The 23,225-nt window shown below is 35.3% G+C and overlaps 2 long non-coding RNA genes across 2 annotated transcripts; one reads left to right on the top strand and one right to left on the bottom strand.

Moving 5' to 3' along the window:
- Positions 1 to 11,507: 11,507 nt before the first annotated feature.
- LOC125251630 lies at positions 11,508 to 21,326 on the bottom strand. The gene is made up of 4 exons (XR_007181045.1): positions 21,074 to 21,326; positions 14,363 to 14,503; positions 13,866 to 13,993; positions 11,508 to 11,829 (listed from the first exon to the last, which is right to left on the bottom strand). It is a non-coding gene; the product is annotated as an uncharacterized LOC125251630 (long non-coding RNA).
- LOC125251631 lies at positions 16,582 to 20,368 on the top strand. Its single transcript, XR_007181046.1, has 6 exons — positions 16,582 to 16,657; positions 16,759 to 16,816; positions 16,932 to 16,986; positions 17,243 to 17,324; positions 19,424 to 19,458; positions 19,754 to 20,368. It is a non-coding gene; the product is annotated as an uncharacterized LOC125251631 (long non-coding RNA).
- Positions 21,327 to 23,225: the final 1,899 nt, after the last annotated feature.

Below are 23,225 nucleotides of genomic sequence, written 5' to 3'. Positions count from 1 at the left end.
GCGGTTGCTAGGGTACTCGGGGTGGTTGCTAGGGTGTTGCTATGCGGTTGCTAAGGTACTCAGGGTGGTTGCTATGGTGTTGCTATGGTGTTGCTATGGTACTCGGGGTGGTTGCTATGGTGTTGCTATGCGGTTGCTAGGGTACTCGGGGTGGTTGCCATGGTGTTGCTATGCGGTTGCTATTGTACCCAGGCTGGTTGCTAGGATGATGCCAGGGTGATTTGTGTGGTTGCTATGCAGTTGCCATGGTGTTCTGGGTGGTTGCTAGGTTGTTTTGGGTGGTTGCTATGAGAGTTGATCATAGATAGATAGATAGATAGATAGAGTTTATGAATTTGAATGAGTTGATAGATAGATAGATGAGATGTCATAGATGAGAAGTCATAGATGAGAAGAGAGATAGATGAGAAGTGACAGATGAGAAGAGAGATAGATGAGAAGTGATAGATGAGAAGAAAGATAGATGAGAAGAGAGATAGAGAGATAGATGAGAAGAGAGATAGATGAGAAGTGATAGATGAGAAGAGAGATAGATGAGAAGAGAGATAGATGAGAAATGATAGATAGATAGATAGATAGATACATAGATACATAGATACATAGATGAGAAGTGATAGATGAGAAGAGAGATAGATGAGAAGAGAGATAGATAGATAGATAGATACATAGATACATAGATAGATACATAGATGAGTTTGAATGATAGATAGATGAGAAGAGAGATAGATGAGAAGTGATAGATAGATAGATAGATAGATAGATAGATAGATAGATAGATAGATAGATAGATAGATAGATAGATAGATTGATAGATAGATAGATGAGAAGAGAGATAGATGAGAAGAGAGATAGATGAGAAGATAGATAGATAGATACATAGATACATAGATAGATGAGTTTGAATGATAGATAGATAGATGAGAAGTGATAGATGAGAAGAGATAGATGAGAAGTGATAGATGAGTAGAGAGATAGAGAGATAGATGAGAAGAGAGATAGATGAGAAGTGATAGATAGATAGATTGATAGATGAGAAGTGATAGATAGATAGATAGATAGATAGATAGATAGATAGATAGATAGATAGATAGATAGATAGATAGATAGATAGATAGATAGATAGATAGATAGATAGATGAGTTTGAATGAGTTTGAATGGCTCAGTAATAGTACATAGAATGGAAGCTTCATTGAGTTTAATGGGCTTCAGTGTGTTTAGATTTGAATTTTTGACAGTTGGAGTTTGATGGAATGTTCAGATTTTCAATGTAAGTCAATGGGAGTTTTTTCCAGTTTTAATCAGCATTTTTAGGAAAACCGTAAGTCGGATCAGTCTGAAAAGATATAGCAACTCGAGTCAGAACAGTTTGAAGGTCTAGTCCGAGTTTGGTGGTTGTAGCTTGAACAGTCTAGGAGGAGTAGCGTTGAGAAATTTAGTCTAAGAAAAATAATAATAATAAGCTTAAATAGAATATCAATAAGTTGGCTTTTTCAAGCCAACTTAATAAGCTTAAATAGTAGATCAGTAAGTTGGCTCTTTCAAGCCAACTTAATAATAAGCTTAAATAGTAGATCAGTAAGTTGGCTCTTTCAAGCCAACTTAATAAGCTTAAGTACAATATCAGTAAGTTGGCTTTTTCAAAGCCAACTTAATAATAAGTTTAAATAGGATTACAGTAAGTTGGCTTTTTCAAGCCAACTTAATAAAACTGTAGCATATCCTGTTGACTTTTTTGTTTAGGTGTGTGTGCTATACCTGTTGCAGGATGCCCTGCTTCAGAGTTAGGAGTAGGAATAGGGGAGTTGCTGCAGATCTTGTAGAGAGGGCCACAAAAAGTGTCAAGGAAGGGAGGTCAATTAGGAGTGCAGCACAGGAGTTAAACATTCCTGTTGCTTCCCTGGCCCGATATGTGAAGAAGAGAAGAGACCTCATTGAGCAGGGCTCAAGTTTGATGCCCTCAAAGGCTTTAAAGGTCCCGTTCTTCGTGATCCCATGTTTTAAACTTTAGTTAGTGTGTAATGTTGTTGTTAGAGTATAAATAAAATCTGTAAAATTTTAAAGCTCAAAGTTCAATGCCAAGCGAGATATTTTATTTAACAGAAGTCGCCTACATCGAACGGCCAGATTGGACTACATCCCTCTACTTCCTTCTTTAATGAAACAGTTTTTTGACTAACCTCCGCCCACAGGAATACACAAGAGTTGCGTTTGTAGAGTGTGTTTGTCGCCATGTCGTCGAAACGCTCTTATTTTCATCCCGCAGTCCAATCACCGGGTCTGATTCCGGCTCAAATTGATAGGGTAAAATTAAAGACGTTTACAATAACACTGAGCGCGTGCATCTCCACGTTATGGTAAGAGGCGTAACCTTTCCGGGCAAGATGCGCTAAACTGCTGTCGAATCACAACACAGGAACCGCTGGCACAATCAGAACTCGTTACGTATTTCTGAAGGAGGGACTTCATAGAACAAGGAAGTCATCAGCCCGTTTTTATGACAGTGGAAACAGCGGTATACAGATAAGTAAATTATGTGAAAAATACTGTGTTTTTTTACACGCGAAACATGAACACATGTTATATTGCACACTATAAACACAATCAAAGCTTCAAAAAACCACGAAAAACGGGACCTTTAAGTGCTGCAATGCAGTTTTTACTGCTGAAAAGGAGATTAAGCTTGTTTCATACATGAGCAAAGCAGCAGCTTTATACTTTGGGCTCCCCCCCAAAGAGGTAGGAATACACTGAAGAGTAAACATTAAAGCATCAATATGAAAAGTTCAGGTTAAGCACAATGTTAATGCTCAAATAAGCCAACAAAGACACATAAACATACAAAGAAACATTCAGAAATGATGTGTTCTTTAAATGCATTGTTAAATAGCTTTAAACTTCTAGGTCAAATATGAAATATTAAATCATAAAATGAAACAAGTTCAATTATACTAGTGCAATTGCATTATTAACTTATTTTTTATTGTTTCAGGTACCAAATTGGCCTTTGAATTAGCCAGTTTTTATGGATTGTCTTTTCCAGCACAGTGGGCTGCAAATGGCATGGCGAGTGAGAGCTGGTTTGCAAACTTCATGAGGAGGCACCAACACCTTTCAATTAGAAGGCCTCAGACCACAAGTTTTAGCAGGGCTACCAGTTTTAATCCCACAAATGTGGCAACATTCTTTGATAAGTGACAGAGGTAACTGAGTAAATGCGTTGCCTAGGTGACTGAAAGACCTTTGTTTTGTTTTTATGGTTTGTTAGGCTATTGTTATTATGTTTTATTTATTATGTTTATTGTTATTATGTTTATTATGTTATTGTTTGCATTTGATCTGTTTTATTAATTGTTTGCAATTGTTCAATGTTTTTTTTTTACTGTTACTCAACTTGTCAACTGTTACTATTAAAATGATGAACTGAAATTAAATATTGTATCACTGTTTGTCATTACTGTACAATGTTTTATAAATGAACTACTTTTTACTAAACAAATAATCAAATAAAATACTGAATTGAAATAAAAACTGTTGAATTCTCATTTTTAATGGTATTTTACATTTGCAATGAATTGGTTAGGCAGCTTTACAGCATTATGGATGGGTGTCTCAATTGTACTCGGCTTCTTGGGTTTAAGAGCTAATTGTGGCAAATATGACCTACTTATGGATGTTAATAATTATTAATATTTTGGTAACAAAATCACTTCTTTTCAGTCTCTAGTTTTGGTGTGGTTACGGAAAAAGCAAAAAGTGTACCAACTGTACCCGGTCTACCCTACACACTAAATACACATAGTCACGCAATGCTGATGTTGTTAACATTAACAATTTGAGAACAAAGTATAACAATAATAATAATTTGCATGGCTTGACATGATCCGAGTTCAGCGATCGTTAGATTTAATCACCATTGGCAGTGCAATTTATTGTAGGCTAATGTTTTTTTCTCAGTTGGTCAGAACAAAAGTGGCAGTCATGTTACTTACTTGTTCAGATGACATTTTCCGGTGAAAATTCTGGTCCCACTTTATATTAAGTGGCCTTATCTACTATGTACTTACATTTAAATGATACAATGATACAATGCACTTATTGTGTACATACATGTTTTTACATTGTACTAATATTTTAAAAACACCTGCATGTAATTACATCTGTGATTTTTTTTTTAATTACATTTATAATTACACTGTTGACCCATCCCTTACACCTTACCCCTACCCTTAAACTTGCCCATATCACCAAAGCTTTCCCTAACCTTATCTGTATTCCACCTCAATAGCAGCAAAAGTGTTTTGCAATTCAATATGAACCCAATAAGTACATTGTATTTATTTTTTGATTACTTTGTTACTAAGGTTTCTAACATTAGAGAGACAATGAAACATACTGTTGATTTTAAATCGAATGAACTAATTGAAAGGTGTATTATGAAAGATAAACTGTGTACATTTGAATTTCAGTGGGTTAATGTTGTGCAGGTGGAAATGCTGCTGAGATCTTTGACGGTGGGCGGGTCTGCTGGTTTGGACAACTTAGATAGTAGGCTGTTGAAGTTATCAGCTAGACATATTTCTAAACCAATCTGTCACATTTTTAACAGATGTTTGATAGGTGGTGAGTGTCCAAAACTTTGGAAAGAGAGTAAGATAATTCCTTTACCCAAAGACACAAAAGCAACTTTATGTGGTCTAAATAGCAGGCCTATTAGCATTTTGCCTGTTCTAAGTAAATTGTTGGAAAAGATTGTATTTGAGCAAGTGCAAGATTACTTTTCTAACAATGAATTGACTACGATGTTTCAACATGCATATAGGAAGGGTCATTCAACCTGCACTGCTATGACACAAATGTTGGATAGCTGGCAAGCATCGATTGATAAATCAAGGCTAGTGGGTACACTATTATTAGACTTCAGTGCTGCCTTTGATGTGATTGACCATGAAATTTTGATTTCCAAACTTACTAGTTATGGCTTTGCTTCCTCGGCAATTAAGTGGTTTAAGAGCTATTTGTCGGAGAGGTCGCAAAGAGTTTATTTTAATGGTGCATTATCTGGTAGCAAGTCCCTGGAGTGTGGTGTTCCTCAAGGTAGTTGCCTTGGACCTTTATTATTTTCAATTTTCATAAATGATATGCCATATATACTCAGTAAAGCTAAGTTGACTATGTTTGCTGATGATTCTACTCTTTATTATGCAGCCTCTACATGTTCAGAGCTTAATCATGTTCTGTCTTGTGAGATTAGCAAATTGTATAATTGGATCAAAACAAATAAACTTGTTCTAAATATTTCAAAAACTGTGAGTATAATATTTGGTTCTAAGTATAGATTATCTGATAATCCTAAAATTAATTTACAAGTAAATAGTCAAAATGTACAGCAAGTAAAAAAGGTGAAGCTTCTTGGTCTTTGGCTTGATTCTACATTATGATGGTCTGATCACATTAATAAAGTTGTGGCTAAAATGGGTAGAGCTGTGGCAGTAACGTGTAAATGTGCACATTTTTTAAGTTCACAGTTGTTTAGTCGGGTTGTTTGTACATTGGTTTTGTGTCATTTGGATTATTGTTCTGTTGTATGGTCTGCTGCATCTAGTAGTCATTTAAAAAAATTACAAGTGGCTCAAAACAAGGCTGCAAGGCTTGTTCTAAGGTGTTCTTTGAGAACTAGTGTAGTAGAGATACATGAACGTCTTGCTTGGCTGATGATTAAGCATAGACTATCTGTCAATATGTTAGTATACTTTCATAGAATCATTAACACTCGGACTCCTAAATTTCTTTATGACAAAATAAAATATTATTCTGATATGCATTTACATTATACAAGAGGGGCGAATAGTGGACAGATTTTTTTACCCCTACCTAAATCTGACTCTATGAAGAGAACTGTGATGTACAGGTCAATTGTGTTATGGAATAATCTTCCAGTTGAGGTTCGTGAAATCAAGGGAAAAACTGGTTTTAAAAAAAGACTAAGATTGTATTTGTTTTCAACATCATAATATTGTTTGGATTGGTTGAGTAAGGTTGGATTGTGTGCTATGTTGTTTGTGTATTTTTATTTTATTTATTATTTTTATTTTTTTATTTTTTTTATTATATTTTATTATGATATATTTGTAGTAATTGTGATTGTAATTATTGGATGTTGTGTGTATTGTTTGGACCCCAGGAAGACTAGCTGTTGTTTCGGCATCAGCTAATGGGGATCCTTTTTAAATAAACAAATAAACAAATAAACATTGTCGTGGAAATTCTCAATACAAATCTGACTTCACCACTGACAATTTAAACAACTCCTAGTTGTTAATATAATACTACAGTATCTCGAGGTAATTCCCTGAATTCCTGAATACTTACAATAAAATCCAATACTTCCCTGAAGTATGGTGACGGCGTCCCGTCAAGAAGCTACTATCACTACCTCAATCACACTTGGCTGTTACTTTTGTTGTCTTTTGAGTGTAGAATCTTTAGTCCTTCTATTCCTCACTACCTCAGTCACACTTGGTTGTTACTTTTGTTGTCTTTTGAGCATAGGATCTTCTATCTCTTAGTTAGCATATACCTGACACGACTTCCAAGTTGCTCTTTGTAGAAATTAAGTTTTATTTACGGCCGGGAGGTCACTTGTCACAACGAAGTCTCAATGAATAGAAAGATACATGCACATTTAAGTCTTACAGTTGAGTAAAAATCAATGTCTTCATCACTGTGATTTGTTCAGGTGATTGGTTTATAATGATCTAAGCTAATCATGTGACTGGTCTTTGACCTGAGCATCCTTAGTCTGCATTTTCTGTACATTTCATGTTGACATAAAATATTTCCATCACAACGTCTACACTGCTCTAGAGTCCAGTGGCGGCGTGCTTTACACCACTGCATCCGACGCTTTGCATTGCACTTGGTGATGTAAGGCTTGGATGCAGCTCCTCGGCCATGGAAACCCATTCCACGAAGCTCTCTACGCACTGTTCTTGAGCTAATCTGAAGGCCACATGAAGTTTGGAGGTCTGTAGGTATTGACTCTGCAGAAAGTTGGCGACTTCTGTGCACTGTGTGCCTCAGCATGCGTTGGCCCTGCTTTTGGAACACCTGAATTCAAAGATTTGGAGGGGTGTCCCAATACTTTTGGCAATATAGTGTATCTTAAAATATATAAGTGCCATTGTTTTGTTTCAAAGTGCACACTAGTAATGTTTTTTTTTTTTCTAAGGCATGTTTAAAAAAGCTACTTAAATGACCTAATTGAACCAATGCTTAATCTAAGGCTTAATCTGGCTTAATCTAAACCCTGTCTGTGAAACTACAGGTAATAGATTTTAAAACTAAAATATTATTAAAATCTAAAAAGTGCACAAAACCATTTAACATACTACACAGTATAAGACAGTTATTTCCCATACCCAGAAATTTGAATTTACCTTGGCATAGTTGAATAATAAGAGTTCTGTACATGGAAATGACATACCATGAGCCGCAAACACCATTGTTTCCTCCTTCATATGTTAATCTCGTGCGTGAAATACACCACAGAAAAACAGGTGAATCTCAATATAACACTGACTGTGACACAACAGTCGGGATCATTAATATGTACACCCCCAACATTTGCATATCGTGGAGCTGCATAGCCGAATCATCAGACGTTCTGCAGGTATTGTGAAGCATGTAAGCAATGACAATAGCAAAAATGGCAGATGGATCGATAATAACTGTTCATGATCCATGATATCATGATATATTTAGTGATATTTGTAAATTGTCTTTCTAAATGTTTCGTTAGCATGTTGCTAATGCTGTTAATGTGGTTAAAGTTACTACATTTATGTTTCATCATGTTTCTTACTGTATTCACGGAGACCAGAGCCATGTTGTTATTTTCATTTTAACCCGAAAATGCTTGTAGTCTGTATAATTCATAAATGCATCTTTATTCTTATAGAGTCTCTCCAACTGTGTGTAGCTTTAGCCACGTTAGCCGTGCAGCACTATCAAACTCATTCAGAATCAAATGTTAGCAAACATCCACAAAATACATGCCATACTTACGTGATCTTATATGAGGCATCACAAACAGTTTGTAAAGATCCATTTTGAGAGTTATATTGTGAACTTCAGTATTGTTTATGCAATGTTTATTGGAGTTGTTTAAAGGTGTACACACCCCAAAACAGAGCATTTTTAATGCCACCCCAAAACAGTTTAAATTAAAACATGGTATAATAAAAAAATCTATGGGGTATTTTGAGCTGAAACTTCACAGAAACATTCTGGGCACACATTAGACTTATAGTACATCTTGTAAAATGTCAATTCTAGGGCACCTTTAACGTTTCTTAAAAATTAATAAATTATTAACTGATCCAAATATTAATTATAACAAGTTTTGATTAATTATTAATATTTCCCTTGTGCTAATTTTCTACAGTAGTGCGGTAAGATTTATTTGAATGAATTTGAATGAATTAACGAGAAAGATTGTGTGTGTGTGTGTGTGTGTGTGTGTGTCTGTTTCTTATAGTGAAGCTTAGTTAGTTAGTTAGTTAGTTAATTAATTACAAAAACAGTGAAGTTATCTCCTCGTGGCTGAGAAATATTATGTAGCTTTCGGTATAACAAAGCCGTTTTATTTATAAGATTCATGGGACAGTGGTTGAAGACCAGTTTCTATGTTCCTGAATGTTTCTTTGAGCAATTTCTTAACTATATAACGTTTCCACCTCTGTAAAAAGAGCTGTGAGTTTTGATGCAAGCACATTCAGGCATGTCTCCTTCAACATGACATTAAAAAGTTTGTGGGCAAACGTGTTGCGCTTGCCTTGTGGTGGCTTGGAATTCTATGGGGAATCAGATATATGTGTTTAGATGGAGGTCTGATGTCCAGATATCGGATATGTATCTGATTTAAAACCACATTTGGAAGTGGCTCAGAACAGATGCTGAAAAAATCTGATCATGTGTGCAACAAATTTCGATCTGTGTCAGATGAGAGTAAAAAATCAGATTTTTTTGTGCCAGTGTAAACGCAGACTACGAGAAATGCCATAGGCATGACCAATCCTGGAAGCATCAATTATACCACATCTGTCAGTTGACATACCAATCACAACAGTGATGCGGGAGTCCCATCTCCCTAATATATATCGGTGCTAGCAGTCCCTAATTCATTCTTGTTCTTGTTCTCAAATCAGACAACACAACAGCAGTGGCATACATAAATAGCCAGGGAAGCACATGGTATCCTCGGCTTCACGGTTTCATCTTCAACCGGATGGAACTGGATTAAATATTTTGAATGCTCCAATCCCAATCTGACTTCTGACCTGTAATGCTGCCTGGATCGTAATCATTGTTTGTTTGTTGGCCAGAGGAGAACTGGCCCCTTGACTAAGTCTGGTTTCTCCCAAGGTTTTTTTTTTTTTCTCGCCATTCTGTCACCTGATGGAGTTTGGGTTCCTTGCCACTATCGCCTCTGGCTTGCTTAGTTGGGGACAATTAATATTCAACAATATTACTGATCTGCCTGAACTGACACCATTGTGTGAGAACTGAACTGAGCTGGAAGATGACTTCACTGTTTTCTCCAGAGCTACTGTATAGATAAATTAATAACTAATTATTTTTACAACAGAAATGAATCAGTACTGAACTTACTTAAGCTTGACAATGACACTATTTTCTTCTAGAGCTGCTGTACAGCCAAAATTGTTCCTGCTATCACTGTAAAGCTGCTTTGAAACAATCTGCATTGTAAAAATCGCTATATAAATAAAGGTTAAAAAAAAACTGCAGATGCTCTCGCTGACTTGTTAATTTGGTGGTACAGGATGTTGTTCAAAACATCCCAGCTTGTCAAAACTTCATGGTACTTATTTGTGACCTGATAACTCTAACCAGAAATTGCCCTAAGGGATAACAGTGCAATAATAGAGTTTCTCGAGAAACTGTCTATATGACAAAGGTGATGCAGGAGGAAAGGCAAATGGACTTCTGAGTTTTTATCAGGCACAGAAATGATCGATGCAGCACTCCTAATGTGCCAACTACACTTGCAGAAAGCTGCTGCAATGACTGACTAAAAGAGGACATACAACATATTCGTGAAAACATATTTGAAGAGTTTTGGAAAAACTTCTGCGGCAGCAGATTAGCTAAATTTGGAGAGCTCAACCATCCCAAGACCTAGAAAGATCCCTTGCAGACTGGATAAGTGAAGGGAACCACCACACATCTTTCAGTCACCAGAAGCAATGTACAGACAGCAATATAATGAAACAATGGAGACTGCAATGGCATCTCTGCACTGTAGATTCAGTCAATCTGTATTTAATTACATGCAAGATATTGAGGATTTTATAACAGGAAAGAGAGACTGTAAAACCATCTCAGTTCTATGGAGATGATTTGGATGAAAGCAGACTGAGGCTCCATCGTAATATGTGCATAGACATAGCAAAACAAAGGGGTGTGCAGTTAAATACCTTTCAAGAGGTAGTGGATTTCCTCAAAGGGGATAAGGGAGACAGTTTAAGAACCATGTTGCCAGAACTCACCAAAATTGTGAAACTGGCACATATTCCCTGCAGTGATGTCTTGCACTTTAGAGAGGTCATTTTCAGGGGCCGGTTGCATAAACATAGACAGTCTTAAGATAATGGCTAAGAAATAGTCTGACTAACTATAGTCACTGAAGAAAGATCGTTGCATAAAATAAGCACACAGCTATCTGTCTGTCTATAAGACTGTCTATATTGCATTGCTTTGTGGGAAAAATAAGATGCTGGACGCGTAGACAACAATAACTGAAAAAGTTAACAGCGTCAACCTGTCTGTCTCGCAATCCGTCAAAGATATTCAGAAACGTTTTAAAAATATGGTTCAAGAGGCAAAAAAGCCCATATGAAAAAAACCTGTATGTTTCATATACAGCAACCATATATATTCTTTACTCAAATCAGCCAGAATTTCCTTATGTGTTTCATATAAGTCCAATACATGTCATATACAAAATCAGACCGATTATGGCCACTTTCATACTAAAAAGCACACATAAAACTTGTATGGGATTTTTAGGTCATATATGAATACTGCAAAATTCTTATATGAGTTTTACATGACAACAGTATGTAATAGTATATGATTTTAGTAGAAAATGTGTATGAATATCAGTAAATTTCCTATACAAATCATTTAAAATTCTTGATTGAATCATATGCAAGTCATATAGGATTCATTTAAAATTTTGCATTATTTGCTCATATGAATTTTATACAGATTATATGTTTTTAATAGGTAAATTGTGTGTCTGTTCTTCAAACTTTATATGTTTCCACCTAATACCTCATATGTCTACATATAATTATATGTAGACATATAATTATATGTAGATAATTATATGTCTACATATAATTATCTTTTATGATTTCAGTAAATATTACAATATCTCTGCATATACAAATCATATATGATTTCAGTCAATTACTTGCACAAATTTACATTAGAAATACTTTTATTTCAACACAATCAACAAGACAATCAAATTATACTCCACAAGAGTAATTTAAAATTACAACTTGATATCAAACTGAACTTTGCGAAGGCAAAACACACACACACAAACACACTCCAACAACAACAACAACAACAACAACAACAAAACATCTTGAACACACTGTCACGGCTATCAATCATCAAAGACCATTAAGGTTTTCAGATGTTTTTGTTTTCTTCCCTCTAATTTCAGTAAGTTTGGCATTAATTGCTGTACCAATGCTGGCGGTCACCACATGAGGACACTTTCTGCAACGTTGCTCCTGTGAGACAAACAGATAAAAGGCAAAACATTGCTGATGTTAGGACAAAGTTGCCCACAGTCCATGACTACATATTAAGTTAGACAAATCAACAGCAGCATGTTTGGGAATGTGGACTTCCAAATGGAACCAGAAAGTTGTGAGTTTGACAAGAATTGCTACTATTGTGGCAAGGAGCAAGAAACTTATTATTTCACTTTGAAATGAAAATTATCCCAAGCTTTACTCACCCTCAAGCCATCCTAGGTGTATATGACTTTCTTCTTTCTGATGAACACAGTTGGAGAAATATTAATAGATATCCTGACACATCCAAGCTTTATAATGGCATGGCAGTGATAGTGATCAATGAGTATAAAGGCCTGTTCACACCGGGACGAATATCGCGCGCGATTTTCGCCGACGTTTAACGCCTCCTGACTAAACAACGGGCGCCAATGTGAGTGTGCACACCGACGCGAAAAACGCGAGGCGTAAAAGCGTCATTTTTAAAAAAACGCCTCGGGTTCGTTTTTTTGGTTTGACGCGCCGCGTTAAAAACTGGCCGACCAATGAGATTGGTGCTTTTGTTCACGTGCCTGGAGCTGCTGAAGTTACAGTAAAACACGACTTGGTGGCGCTCAAGCACAAAACGGTCTTGCCGAGCACACAAGACGACGAAGAGAAAGTAAGTAGACGAGGAAGACCCCTACAAACTATCCCTGCATCTCAAACAGCTCCCTAGCTTCCTAGGTCGTGTATCAGTATACCATGTAAATGAATGTGGCCGACTCCCTGATCAGTGCCCTGACTAGTGAAGTAGAGAGCTGATTGAGATGCACACTATGGGTGCTCTGCCACAGATGTGTATTATTTCTGTATTTTTACTTTTTTTTTTCTTTTACATTCAAGAAATATAGTTGAGAATGTCTGTTTCATAAATATGTTTATTTACACTACCGTTCACATGCACTACTGTCATTGTGACATATTTGCACTACCGTTTCTGACTAATATATATATATATATATATATATATATATATATATATATATATATATATATATATATATAATATAATGTAGGCCTATGCCATTTTATATATGCATTTTTTTTATCTTCTTTAACTTTATTAATGTCATATGTTTATTTGCACTACCGTTAAGCACAAGCGCCACATACTGTCAGGGAATGAATTTGCACTTTAACTCGGCGCATCGCCGGTGAAAATCGCTTGGGTGTGAACACAAAAAACGTCTCGAAAAACGCTGACGATAAACGCGTGCGATATTCGTCCCGGTGTGTACGGGCCTTAAGGCTGAAGAAAGTGCCTCCATCCACATCCATCTATTATAAACGTACTCTACACGGCTCTGGGGGCCTAATAAAGGCCTTCTGAAGCGAAGCGATGCATTTGTGTAAAAAAATATTCATATTTAAACAAGTTATGAAGTAAAATATCTAGCTTCCACCAGACCGCCATCCATATTCAAGTTACGAAGAAAGTGTAAAACTCTTGCAGTTCACAAAGCTTACACTATGTCCTACACCTTCCCTAATAAACTTACGGAAAAAACTGTAACTGACGTGATTCCAATTTACTTCGTAACTTGAATATGGATTGCGGTCTGGCGGAAGCTAAATATTTTACTGCATAACTTGTTAAATATTGTTACATTTTTAACACAAATGCATTGCTTCGATTCAGAAGGCCTTTATTAAGCTCCCTGGAGCCGTGTGGAGTACGTTTATGGCGGATGGAGGCACTTTCTTCAGCCTTATATTCATTGATCCCGTTCACTGCCATTATAAAGCTTGGATGCATCAGAATATTTATTAATATTTCTCAGATTGTGTTCATCAGAAAAAAGAAAGTCATATACACCTAGGACAGCTTGAGGGCGAGTAAAGCTTGAGCTAATTTTCATTTGAAACTGAACAAATCCTTTAACCTAAACTTACTCCCACTGGATCACATTGAATATAGTAATAACAACAACAACAACAACAACAACAGAGTTTCAGCACTTCACTGACTAGATAAACTAGTACACTACCTGTTCTGTTGGAAGGGCTCTGTAATTACTCTGTGGCAAATCCTGTCCCATCTTCCAAGTTATGTGACTGATGCTGACAAACAGAGACTTCAGGGCCATCTTCACTTCATTTAACAGATTTGGTAGCTCTAGCAACAAAAATATAGCAAAATAAAATATGATAAAGCAATCTCTTACACCTATTTACTATGTGTACATATGGTCATCTAAGCTGATGAATTTAATGTTAATGATGCGTTTTACAAAGCCATCATGCCAGATGTTAGAGGTTGGAAAACTTTCAGGTTTCTTGTCATATACTTGATAATGCAATTAATTACCAATAATTATTAAATTCTTTGTCTTAACTTTACATAGCAAGTTGAATAATAATATTTTACAAAAAAATTGAAAGTTTGAAGTGCAAAGACAGTAAAAACTACTAAAGTAATCCACCAAACAGTTTGATAGCTGGCTGCTGATTCACCACAACAGTAAAGTATGTGCATTTTTCTTACTTTTTTGTCATTGTTTCTCAATTTTTCGTTTTCCTCCATTTTTTCAGCCTCTTCTGAGTCTCTGTCGAGGTTGTGCTTGATACTCATCAACAGTAATTAATTTCTCTGTGGTTTGGGAATCACTGTCCTTTTCCTTTCGGTCTGTCAAGAAACAAGAAACAAGAGATGGAAATGATACGCATTCATTTTCTTAGATATTTGTCTTCTTTCCTCAATAAATGTAAACAGATTAACATAAATGACTGTACCTGAAGGGGAGGGAGGCAGATCTCAAAGGAGATATGTTAATACTTTATTTTAAAGGTCCACAATTATGCATGTTACACACATACACACTAGTAATTAATGATCAACTTAAATAGGCTAGTAAGGGCATATTAGCCGTTATTTAAACCATATTTTTAGTGTAGTAAGGTACTTCAATTAAATAAACTGAACAATAAGAAGCTAGTAACTATGTTTAATCAGTGATGGTTTAGTTATAAATTGCTAAAAGTTGTAAAGTGAAAGTTATATTCGGTTTATTGACCAGAATAAACTATAATTATCACGTTCACACCCATGGAAAGAAAGTAAGGCCTTGCAAAACACAACAATTAACTTTTGATTCAGACATTTCCATAAATCATATGAATATCTCAAATTGACACAATCAAATTAAACATTAATAGGCAGTAAACATTAATAGACACTAATATATAACTCTTTATCTCATTTCATGACACAATTATCACATTTACTCATGTTAGCTTTAGCCCATGTGCTAATCAGTTCAGCTCGCGCTGTGTGCACGCGGCCTACTCAAAACGGCTCAGAAATTAATCATTTTAGAAACTTCAACATGTCATTTACATTATTAATATCTCCCAGCCGGCAAACGACCGACCTTCAACGTTGAAATGTGGTTGAAATAAGGTCAGTTGTTGTTTCAACGGTGAAACAACGTTGATACAATGTTGAATGCTAAACGGTTGAAGCCCAGTCAACACATGACCGAAATTCAACGTTGAAATATGGTTGAAGTAACGTCAGTAGATGTTTCAACAGTGAAACAATTATTAAATGTAAAATGGTTGAAATAGGTTAAGAAAATCACTTATAAATCAATGCTGAAATAAGCTCATATACCATACCTTAAAAAAACAAGTGTTTAACCATATATAATAATAATAATAATAATAATAATAGTAATAATAATGTATATGAAATAAAAATGTGCCCTATTAGGCCTATTTTGCCACTTCTGTGTCAGTTTGTTGGTACGTCAATATTTCAGAAAATAGAAATTATATGCTCATTTTCATTTTTTTGCAGTCTGAAGAGATATCGCGAGATTACACGAGACTATAAGATAGCAAACACTACGAGCCTGGAGCGGATCTGAGTTGCCATGGAAACGGAGAAACGTCGAGCATCAAGACTCCATCTCGCTGTTGTTTTCACTGATTTTAGGTAAGTTTAGTCCATAAAATCACACAAATAATATATATAACTGTCCCTGATACATTTCTTACGTGTAATCGACACACTTCTGTTGAATATTTACTTCAAAGAAATTATTTAGTGTCTTTGAAAAAGTCCGTTATCATCTCAACCGTTTTCAGAAGCGGTTGGCTAACTAACTTTGAGCCCTTGTTTAATGAAAGTTTGGCTTTTAATCGCATCTTTATGTGTAGATGAGATGTCATAATAGTTTTGTAAAGGTTTTGCTGGCAAATTGTTAATGGATGATAGTAAACTAATTTATTTAACCTAAAAGTTGCTGTACCGTTAATCAGTGACGTCACTTACATGAGCGCGAAAATTAACTGAAACTATTTCAAACATGTTTTGATCTCCAATGGTAAACAAATATGGATAAATAATGTTCTGCAATTTCAGGGGAGACAGAAAACCCCCTCTACAACAAAGGAGAAGCTGACAGAGGAGGAGGAAACACAGGTGAACTGAGAAAGCTCATTAAATACTTTAATATGCATTTATTTCACAATATATCTAACCTATATCACCATGCATCTACAATTTTCTTTTGCAAGAATTATTATTATATTATATTTTTAATTTATTAGTTAAGAAGTCTTTGACATCCAAACGTAAGTGGCACTACATGTACAATACTGAATTCTAAATCTAAAAAATAGATTTTGTCATCTTAAGTAATATATATATTTTTTAATATGTATATTATTCTCTCCACCTCTGCTCTAGCTTGGTCCCTTGTAATAAATGATGGCGTCCTGCACCCCAGCAGAGCTGAGCAACCTCCTGTCAAAGGCCATGAACCAGACGACTATAGTAAGCAAATCATTCAGCACACTACTGTTGAAAAGTTGTTGGTCTGTAAGATTTTACATGTTTTTGAAAGAAGTCTCACATTTTAAAATCATTAACCCCAGGTTGTTTCAGTGAGATTGTCCTTGAAAGGCCTTTAGGCTAAATAATCAGCTAAATGAGGTAACATAGGTGACAAGTATAATGTTATAATGCTTGTAGTTATAATCATTTATTTAACTATTATGATAACAGGATATCATGGATGTCATTAATCTATTTTATTGTATTTCTCTAGGTCTGTTTTGAGTTATGTTTGCCAGTGAACAGACACCATACTGTTCCACTCAAAGGTATTTATTTATTTGTTTGTACACATGTATGTATTTTTTTTATTTTTTACTTAAACACTTTTTACTTATAAATGCTGACTGTGGTTCAGGGGGTTGACAGCTTTAAGCATGTAAGTTATTTTCGACAGAAATCTGGCCAGCTTACTCATTGCTCATACTGTATGCCTCTAATATGTTTGAATTATATCACCAATGCAATGTTAGGGGGTAAAGATATCATTAGAGTTCTTAAAATTATGTTTACTCTTGTTACCAGATGAGATGTAATCTCTAGCGTTTGGTGCTGAGATTCTTCAGGACAAGACCTTGATGCCATTCACACTCACTACATGTAGACGGTGAGTTTCAATATAGCTGCACAGTCACAAATCAAGAGACTGACACAACAGGCTTTCATCCTTTATATACTTATATGTAGGGAGGGTACCAAAACCTTATTAAAACAAATGGGCCCAGGGGCTAAATTATGAAACACTGCAGTATCGATAAGCTTGGAAATTTATTATTGCTTAGGGCTGTGCAATATAACGATATATATCGTTACCATGAAATAAAATGTCTTTCATTAGAGACTGTAAGTGGTGGAAAGAGTACTGAAAATTTTTACTTAAGTACAAGTACTTTTATATTGCTGAAATAATACTCAATTACAAGTAAGAGTACTGGTGTCAAAAAGTACAAATTACTCTTCTCAAAATCTACTCAAATTACTAATTACTAATTCCTTTTTAGCCGGCGATATTTAATGAATTACCAAACAATATTCAATCAAATCATAGATCTAAGTAGAAAATTGCTACTTTCAATAAAGCGCTTTCACTTTATTTATGAAGTGCATGAATTATAGTATAGTAATCAATTTGAATGGAGTGGTTTAATTCAAGTCTTCTGAAGAGACACGTCCGCTTTATATGATGAACAGATTTTAATTTAGGATTTTGTTTACATATTTAAACATTGATCAATTACTATTACAATAATCTCACATAAATGTTTGCTCAGTCTGTGTATTTGTTGTACTTTGTTGCAATAGCTCACATGCAGCACAAGAAAGCCTGATTCCAAACTGAATTGAATTTACAAAAAAGACAGGTAATCAGTCAGTAATAAAATAAGAACAAATAAAACAAATTAACTCAATTCCGTTGAGGTATATGAAATATAACAACATTGAATTTTTATATGCCCTGTATCTTAAAGGGTTAGTTCACCCAGAAATGGAAATTCTGTCATTAATTTCTTACTCTCATGTCGTTCCACACTTGTAAGAACTTCATTAATCTTCAGAACACAAATGAAGATATTTTTGATGAAACCCGAGTGCTTTCTGACCCTCCATAGACTGCAACATTATTACCTTTTTATGGTCCAGAAAAGTACTAAAGACATTGTTAAAATAGTCTATGTGACTACAGGGTTTCAACCTTAATGTTATGAAGCGATGAGAATACTTTTTGTGTGCAGAAAAAAAAAAGGCTTTATTCAACAATTTCTTTTCTACTGTCGGTCTCTGACACTGTTGAAATAGTAAACACAGTGCAGCACTTCCAGGTTCTACATCAGAACGTCGGCTCATTATTGGCCGGATTCTGCGTCAGCATCATATGCATGCGTTGTGGTGCTCACATGAACAGCATCAGAGAGTGACACGGAGAGAGGAAATTGTTTAATAAAGTCAAAAAATTTTGCACAAAAAATTATTCTGGCTGCTTTATAACATTAAGGTTGAACCACTGGAGTCACATGGGCTATTTTAACAATGTCTTTACTATCTTTCTGGGCCTGCAAAAGTTGCAATTACGTTGCAGTCTGGGGTCAGAAAGCTCTCAGATTTAATAAAAAATATCTTAATTTGTGTTCTGAAGATGAACAAAGGTCTTATGGGTTTTGAATAAAATGAGGGTGAGTAATTAATGACAGAAATTTCATTTTGGGTGAACTAAACCTTTAAGAGTTATAATATGTTGTTTATTTAGATAAAAAGAACATCAGAATGGTTTGACCTTTAATGTCTGTATATAGTGATGCAGATAGACAGACTAGTTTATTTATATGTACAAATCATACAAATGCCCCATTCTGAAACATACAGAAATTAAAGATCCACCTTTGTTGAGACTTTCTGGTGCACTTCACTTATAGCAATACGATTTCCTGTAGCAGCTATGAGTGACGGTAAATCAATCTCTCTCTATTTTTTAATCTTTTTGAAATTTGTGAAAACACTGTTGTTTAGTTTTTCTTTTGCTATTTGCGAAAATAGGAACACAAAAAAAATATATATATTAATTTATTCCCTCATTCACCGCCATAGACTTTCACTCAACTATGATGACTTCCACTTCTGAGAAACCCGGAAATACGAATAGGTCTATAATAAAAATGAGATTTCTGATTTTAAGGACTTTTCAGTGAACCATTTCTTTCCTTTTTGTAGATTCACCAAACATCTGGCTGATTACTGGCAATTTGGTAAGAGATTGTTGTCTATATCACTGTCACTACTTTTTCTAGTTGATTTATTAACATTTTGTGATTTGATTATTTAATTGAATATAAATGTACTTAGGTTGATTTTAATTGATTTACTTAATACAAAGTATAGATAGGATTCTGTTGTGTAATGTTTCTCAATATGATTAGTAATATATGGAGCCCCCAAGGGAAACAATATAAACCTGCATTGGTAGATGTACCTGAATGAACTGTAACGTGTAAGTATTAAATGATAATATATTTAACGTTTGTTTCTTTTTAATATACACAGCATTAAAGACAGTGGAGAAGTGAAGAGAGTGGAGGGGAGGGCATCAGAAAGGACCTTGAGCTGCGACTGTCTTGGATCACCCAAAGCACAACTACACTATGTGTCCAAGCACTGAACAAGGCTTTTCTCCTTTACATATTAAATGAATTTAATTTAAGGCAGGGTTTTATTTTTTCCTGCTTAGTGAACTACTAGGTGGCTTCCTCTGTCAAATTTGATGCTGTCTCCAGCTATTAACAAAACTCAGACAGGCAGTCACATGCTCCGATTCCCCTTTTCCACCAACACAGTTCTGTTGCAGGATCCTTCCTGTGTCCATTCTCAAACTGTTCCACGCACCTCCACTGCACAAAAGGAAGTTCCAGGGCAGAAATATTGGTACACTCCCTCTTCGACATCCTTCGCCAGTCATCACATTCACAACCACCACAGTCAACACAAGCTAAGGTCCCTGGTCCACAGCATTAACCATCTTTGTAGGAAGATCAATACTGCATTTCTTGATTTATCTTTAAAATTAACAGTTTTCTTATGGAGTGCAATCCCTCTCTGGACGGACTGAGGTCTCTCGGTCTTACAAAATACTGTCAGACACTGCATATGATGTTCTCAAAATAAAAAAATATTAAAATACTTAAGAATTTGTGCTTGTAAAAAGTGTTTTTTTTTTTTTTGTTTTTGTTTTTTTATCTAGTTGAAGGTATAGTATGTGTGGGTACATAATAGAGATTTTACTAATGCATCTTTTTGAGCCAGAAAAAAAAGTCTTGATTTAGGGTTTGTGCTGTAATTGTAGAAAAAACCCCCACTGCATTTTCATATTGTTTTCAGGTTTTTAATATTACCTCTAAACATTGCAAAGTTGAGATGTTTATTTGTTTTATAAAGTATTTTTTAGTGCATGTACAGTAATTATTTAGTATTGTCATGTTCGTACAAACGCAAACTGGATTGTAATTTAATGTAAAATAGTGTATTCATCCATGTTGGAGGTAAGAGGGTGAAACAACGTCGCATTTTCAACGTTGATCCAATTTGCAAAATCGAAAGGTAATCCAACATTAATTCAACCATAAGACGGTTGAAACCACGACGCGATATCAACGGTGAAACAACGTCGTAATTTCAACGGTGAAACAACGTCACAATATTAACGTTGATCCAATTTGCAAAACCGAAAGGTAATCCAACGTTGATCCAACTATGGTACCTGACGTTGTTTCAACGTTGAATAAACGTTGAAATGCCGGCTGGGCTGGAATTTCACTCCCTAAAGCAGAATAGAATCATATATTTATTCACACAAGGAAGATTACTCACAGTGCTTCAACACTCTGGGATCCGCTCCGTCTCTCTCTCTTCTCTGTCTCCGACGACATCACTTCAGGCTGACGCGTCGACTTCAAAAGCTCCACTTTCAGTGCACTCATTCACATTTCCAGTTATATCAATGGATTTTCTGGAGAAACTGTCTGGTCTGTGCTGATCTGCTCTGACTCGCTCTCATCTGCTCACGCTGAAAGCAGCGCCGCTGTTACAATATATTCGGTTCCTGAAATAGTCTGTTCCACTGGGCGGCGCTTAGGCGAATATTCATGATATCCTCCAATTGTGGGCGTGTCCTTGAGACAACGCGCAAGCGAATGGAACTGAAAATATTAGTACAAGCTCCTCAAATCGCATCGGTTTAATGGCTTATTTCGAAAAGGTAATAAAATATTCCTTTGGAATATAAATCTTTGGAGCTTTGTTTTGATGTCAGTCTTCATGCCAGCAGCTACTTAAAGAATGCTATTTTTGTTTAAAATATAATAATTATGATTTAAAAAATTATTTGACAAGGCAGGATATTGCAGCACAAAACCCTGAAATGTGTCAAACATAACACATAGGCTACTCAACCTGATTTACCTGATTTAAAACAATTTCAAAAGCAGTCAAATAAAAAAAATCTGATAATAATCATATAATTTATTCTGTGAGGTAATACAGCACAAATGCACAGAAAAAATATACAGCTACTTTACAAGATGATGTTATAGGCTACTTGTTATTATCACCAATATCATAATATGGTTTTGTTTTGCTTTTGTGATGTTTCCACATTACACTCATCATCTTGTAAAGTCACTGTCTGTTTCAGATTGGATGTGAGAGCTGAAGTCTTGGATAGCTCTGGCAGTGTGTGATCCGGACATAATGAAGGCTGTTCCCGAGTGCCAAGGCCCTGTTTTAATATTTACCTCAGAAGCTCACATTTAGCATTGCTTCTTTTCACACATTGTTTTGAATTTTTAAGAGAGTCTTTTCAGAGACATTTGAGTTACATTCATAGAGTAATTACTTCTGTACTTGTCATAACATTTAATGTATTAATGTAATATTTATATAGGCTACAACTGAATTTGTTGTTTTAAAAAAATTAAATAAAACTAAGAAAAGACGAAAAAAAAAGAGTAAATTTTCAGGATAATTTTTTAAAGATAATTTTGTACAATCCAAATAAGCTTTACAGATATTTAGAAAAGGTTTTAACAATGTTTGTCAGGTTTTTCAATTATTTCACATGCACCTAGGTTATGAGCTGGTGCCACATCAGACTTTCAGATACTCTGTTGATCAAACGCCTGTGAAATTTGTTCAGTTTATGTCTTAGTTGTTGAATCTTTTTGTTTGTACAAATATTTACACGTTAAGAAATTTGCTGGAAAAACAGTTGAAAGTGAAAAACTCAAAAAAATTTTGATGTTGCTTTGCAACAAAAATATGTGACAAATAACATCAAGTGTGCATTTACTTGTTGGACTATAATGATAATTTGTCATGATATCCAGTAAAATATGAGAAAACAGGAAATATTTGTAGTTTGGTGTTGATAAAGGGTAGCCTATGTAGGCTAAGTCTTACTGTGGTGATAAACACTGAAAATCAAGAAATTAAGGATGACAGAATATTCACACCAGGCTATAGCTTTTTATTAGGTCACAGATACAATTGTAGAGGTTTGTTTCAAGTTGTCAACACTATGCAGTAGCCTGTAGTCACAGAATTACAACAAAGCAAACTAATCAAACTATTCAAAAACTTTTTAAAGCCTCACAAATAATAAAGCTAAACAGAAAACACGTCAATGTAAAACAAGGTTATTCGCTCATGTTTGCTCCGATGTATCATTTACATTAACTGTTTATCTGAATGTGAACATGTGAACTGTTGCTTAACACTGAATATTTTATTACCTTTTCGAAATAATCCATTAAACCGATGCGATTTGAGGAGCGTTTACTAATATTTTCAGTTCCATTCGCTTGCGCGTTGTCTCAAGGACACGCCCACAATAGCAGGATATCATGAATATTCGCGTAAGCGCCACCCAGTGGAACAGAATATTTCAGGAACCGAATATATTGTAACACCGGCGAGACCAGTGAGCGGGACTTATGAATGCGCCGCTACTATTGGCTCTTAGGGG

This window comes from Megalobrama amblycephala, linkage group LG17, assembly GCF_018812025.1.
Source record: "Megalobrama amblycephala isolate DHTTF-2021 linkage group LG17, ASM1881202v1, whole genome shotgun sequence".
Taxonomy (NCBI): domain Eukaryota; kingdom Metazoa; phylum Chordata; class Actinopteri; order Cypriniformes; family Xenocyprididae; genus Megalobrama; species Megalobrama amblycephala.
This window is presented reverse-complemented; position numbering and strand designations above follow the sequence as displayed.